The sequence below is a fragment of the Leptonychotes weddellii genome, chromosome 1, assembly GCF_054177405.1.
Source record: "Leptonychotes weddellii isolate Sample4059 chromosome 1, ASM5417740v2, whole genome shotgun sequence".
NCBI lineage: Eukaryota > Metazoa > Chordata > Mammalia > Carnivora > Phocidae > Leptonychotes > Leptonychotes weddellii.
In genome coordinates, this window is record NC_138369.1 from 2388015 (window position 1) to 2393278 (window position 5264).

A 5264-nucleotide genomic window follows, 5' to 3' on the forward strand; every position below is an offset into this window, starting at 1 on the left:
AAAAAGACAACATGGTTTAATCAGGGAGCAAATCTGCCCCATGGCTATTACCTGGACATGTTTCAGATCTGGTTAACTGAAGCTAGACATGGTGAGTTTAAATTCTGATTCTGGGGGCGCCTGGGTGGCTCAGTCGGTTAAGTGTCTGCCTTAGACTCAGGTCATGATCCCAGGGTCCTGGGATCCAGTCCTGCATCGGGCTCCTTGCTTGCCAGTTTGCTTCTCCCTCTGCCTGCCGCTCCCCCTGCTTGTGCTCTCTCTCTGACAAATAAATAAATAAAATCTTTTGAAAAAAATAAATAAATTCTGGTCCTGCCCTCCCTGACTGTGTGACCTTGGGCATGTTACTTAACCTCTCTGAGCTCCAGATTTTGCATGTAAAATATTGAATAATTACAGAACCTATTTGATTATGGGGCTGGCTCTTGTGAGGCTTGAAGAAAATAATACCTAGTATACAGTATTCCCTTCTTAAGAGTTTACTCCTGTTTAAAAAAAAAAAAAAGGATTTACTCCTGTTATGAGCTGAATTATGTCCCCCCCCAAAATAATATACTGAGGTCCTAACCCCCGGTACCTCAGAATTTGAGTGTATTTGGAGATAAGGTTTTTATGGGGTAATGTTGTAATGAGGTCACTACAGCAGGCCCTCATACGATGTGACAACAGTCCTATTGGTCGGATTAGGACGCAGAGTGAAGACCATGTTGAGGACACAGCAAGAAGACGGCCATTTGAAAGCCAACAAGAGAGGCCTCAGGAGAACCGGCCCTGCCGATACCGCGACCTCAGGACTTTCGGCCTCCAGAACTGGAAGACAAATATTAAGCCCCCACTGTGTAGTGTTTTGTTATTAAGCCATAGTAAACCATCTTAAAAAAAAAAACCAAAACCTCAATCACCGGGTTAATGTTTTAACACTACTTTTTTTTTTTCATTTTTATTTTTTTTTTTTAAAGATTTTATTTATTATTTGACAGAGAGAATGAGAGAGAGAGAGCACATGAGAGGGGGGAGGGTCAGAGGGAGAAGCAGACTCCCCGCCGATTAACACTACTTTTTTTTAACACCACTTTTAAAAAATCCAAGTGAATGCAAAAACGTCCATGATAAACAAGACATCAAATTTTTATTTTTAAATTTTTTTGAAGATTTTATTTATTTACTTGAGAGAGAGAGTGAGTGCAAGAAAGCATGAGCAGGGGGGAGGGTCAGAGGGAGAGGGAGAAGCAGACTCCCCACCGAGCAGGGACTCCAAGGGCAGGGCTGGATTCATGACCTGAGCCAAAGACGGGATGCTTAACCGACTGAGACACCCAGGAGCCCCAAGACATCAAATTTTTTTTTTTAAAGATTTTATTTATTTATTCATGAGAGACAGAGAGAGAGAGAGAGAGAGAAGCAGAGGGAGAAACAGGCTCCCAAGGAGCAGGGAGCCCGATGCGGGACTCGATCCCAGGACCCTGGGATCATGACCTGAGCCGAAGGCAGACGCTTAACCATCTGAGCCACCCAGGCGCCCAAGACATCAAATTTTTAAACCCAGACAGGACCAGTATTCCGGATTTTCCCATTTGCCCCAGGGTCCAGCACGGCTTGCAAACAGCTCTTCAGTGTGTAGTTCTGCAAGATGGCCCATGTTGCCTTCAAATCCCGAGAAAACCAGTGTTGCGTTGCATCCCCGAAGCAGCCTTAGGGAGAGACATATTGCACCCCACGGAGGGTCAAGCAAACAGGTTTAGGGAAGTCTGGCAAAGCTAAGTGGTGAGAACAGCAACTCCAGGGAAAAGCTGGAGTCCAGGGTCACCGAACTCTGCAGAGGCTTTAAGGAAAAGACAGACTCGCTTCTCCCCTTCAGAGGGGTTTCGCCGTAGCAGCCGTGACACCCCAGGTTACGGAGGCTTACACTGAGAGTCTGGGAGGACAAGTAAAGGGGACCATCTCTTCTGGGCTCCACTTCCGTGAGGACACCCAACACGCCCTTAGGGACTTGATTAGAGCTCTAGCAAACCGTTTTGCGTTTCTTTGTTTTTAAGCTGCCCCTACGACCTCCAGCCTGGGGACTTTCCAGGGGCCGCACCCCTCCCCACCCGCCAACACACCCATCAGCTGTGCAGCCTGGCTCCACCTTTTTGCCTGGAATTCTTCACATCCCTCAGACCAGGAGCTCCTAGGTTTCTTCAGTTATCTCCTGGGAGATTCCCTGCCCTCGGGGAGCCGACCAGCTGGAGGAAATAGTTGATCACATATTTGCACAAATTGAACCTTTCAAATTGGGCTTGGAAGGAGAGATAGACTAAGCAAAGGAGATAGCCGAACAGAGGAGGGCTATGATCTAGCCTGGGAGGATCAGGGAGGGCTGCCTGGAGGAGGTGACTCTTAAAATTTGTTACCCGTGGGTAGCCTGGGTAGCTCAGTCGGTTGAGCATCCGACTCTTGGTTTCAGGTCATGATCTCAGGGTTGTGAAATTGTGTCTGCGTGGGGCTCCACGCTCAGCACAGAGTTTGCTTTCTCCCTCTCCCTCTGCCCCTCCTCCCCTCCTCCCCTCCTCCCTCCCCCACCCTTTGGTCCCACGCACGCGCTGTCTCTCGCATGTGCGTGTGCTCTCGCGCTCTCTCTCAAAATAAATAATCTTGTTTTAAAAATGTAAAAACCACTTTTAGCTCCTGGGGCATACAGAAACAGGCAGTAGGGTGGATCTGGGCAGGGGGTGGCAGTTTGCCATCCCCTGCTCTAGGAGAAGGGTGTCCCTATGATTTATCATCCAAACAGGAACACTTTATGTTGGCAAAGTTGTGATTGAAGTTTAACCAATATACAGAAAGGGCATAAATCAAATGCAAAAAATCTGATGGCTTTCAGAAACTAAGCACACCATGGTAACCAACATGGAGATTAAAATACAGACTGTGGGGCTCAGTGGGTTAAGCATCTGACCCTTGATTTCGGCTCAGGTCATGATCTCAGGGTCCTGGGATAGAGCTCCGCAGGCTTGGCGGGGAGTCTGCTTGAGATTCTCACCCCCTCCCCCCTCCCCCTGCCAAGCATGCTCGCTCTCGCTCTCAAAATAAATAAATAGATAAATCTTTAAAATATGGACTGTGACCAGCCCTCAGATACACTAGAAATGCCAACATGTCTCTTCCAGTCACTACCACCCCAAAAAACCACCATCATGTCTTCTAATGACATTAGATTAATGGGGTGCTGTTTGTGAATTTTGTATGTGTTCAATCATGCAGCATGGCCCACTCCCAATGCTGTTTTTCCTTTTGAGACCCTGGCACAACGTATTTGTCCCTTTCCCTATTGGTGGGTATTTGGGCTGTTTCCAGTTTCGGGCAGTCAAGACTAACGCTGCTATGGAACATTCTAGCACATGTCCCAACAGCATTTCTGTTGGGTACATACCGCAGAGTGGAATTGCTGAGTCATACACCATGCCTGATTCCAGCTCCAGTGGATGCATCCATCCACCAAAGTGCAAACCAGGATGATTTTGAAAGCAAAACGAATGTTAATTTCATGGTACCAGGATGACTGTAAGCCAGGCTTCTCCCAGGACCCTGGGATGTGTGGTTCCCCCAGAGTATAGGGGAGCATATGAGTAGAGACCCCAGTGAAGAAGAACCTTATGTACAGCATGCTTGCTGTAAGTCTCATTTGTAAACGGGGATGGATAACCCTCGCCCTGAATCAGTAGTAGCACCCAGGAACCATTCTGTCCCCCACAGGGCACTGGGCCATGTCTGGGGACATCTGTAGTTGTCACAAATGGGGGTGTTCCTGGCATCAAGTGGGTGGGGACCAGGAATGCTGCTCAACACCCCCAGTGCTTAGGACGCCCCACAGTGCCCAGCAGAGCCGCACTTTAGAGAATGATCAGGTCCTGAATGTTTACAGTGCTGAGATGGAGCAAAAACCTATTATGCAATCTTTTTTTTTTTTTTAATAATGTGCTCTAGGGGCTGGCTCAGTCAGCAGAGCATGTGAGTCTTGATCTCAAGGTCATGAGTTCGAGCCCCACGTTTGGGGTAGAGATTGCTAAATGTAAATAAATAGATAGATAGATAGATAGATAGATAGATAGATAGATAACTCTAAATTTTTGGAGTGTGGATGATATTCATCTATCCTGCATGTATCTAGTGAGCACCTCCTGTCTACCAGACATTGACTGAGGTGCTGGGGACACAGAACCATCATCCCTGTCCTGGTGGGGCTTATATTCTAGTGGGACATGGCAGGGAGAAACATGAATACAGTATATGATATGTCAGATGGTGAGAAGTGCTGTGGAGGAAGCTGAAATAGGATTAGGGGCTGGGAGCACTGGGGTCAGATGGTGGTACAGATTTCATATGTATAAGGACTTAGAAGAGCAGAGACCTGAAGATCAGGGGCGCCTGGGTGGCTCAGTCGTTAAGCGTCTGCCTTCGGCTCAGGTCATGATCTCGGGGTCCTGGGATCGAGCCCCGCATCGGGCTCCCTGCTCCGCGGGAGGCCTGCTTCTCCCTCTCCCACTCCCCCTGCTTGTGTTCCCTCTCTCGCTGTATCTCTCTCTGTCAAATAAATAAAATCTTTAAAAAAAAAAAAAGAAGAGCAGAGACCTGAAGATCAGGGGCAGAGCAATGTGGGTGTCTGGGGGAAGGGAATTCCAGGTGGGGGGGAGCAGCATGTGCAAAGGTCCTGGGGCAGGACCATGCCTGGAGTGCTGAAGGAACAGTGAGGAGGCCCTGTGCCTGGAGCAGAGTGAGGGAGAGGGAGAGGACAGGGAGGGGATGGGGCGGGTCTGGCAGGGCCTTGGCAGCCACTCGGAGTACTGGGGCTTTTCCCCCTGGAGAGGTGGGAGTCCTGGAAGGCTGTGGGTAGAGGAGTGCAGCATCTGCCTCGGGTGCTTGCTGGTGCCCTCTGGTGGCTGCTGCGGGGACGACAGAATAGGGGCAGCAGAGGGCCCTAGCGATTGCCCTGGTCCAGGCAAGAGATCCTGGGGCTTAGGAATAAACAAATGTGCCCCGCCCCCCCAGCACACTGAAATATTATTATGCCCTAAAGGGGAGGGAAGCACTGGCACACACTATAATGTGGCTGGACCTTGAAAACATGATGTTCAGTGAGAGAAGCAACATAAAGGTCATATAGCACGTGATTCAATCTGTAAGAAACGTCCACAACAGACAAATCCACAGAGACAGAAAGTGGGTTAGCGATTAACAGGGGTTGGGGGAGGAGGAATGGGGAGCCATGGCTAAGGACTATTGGG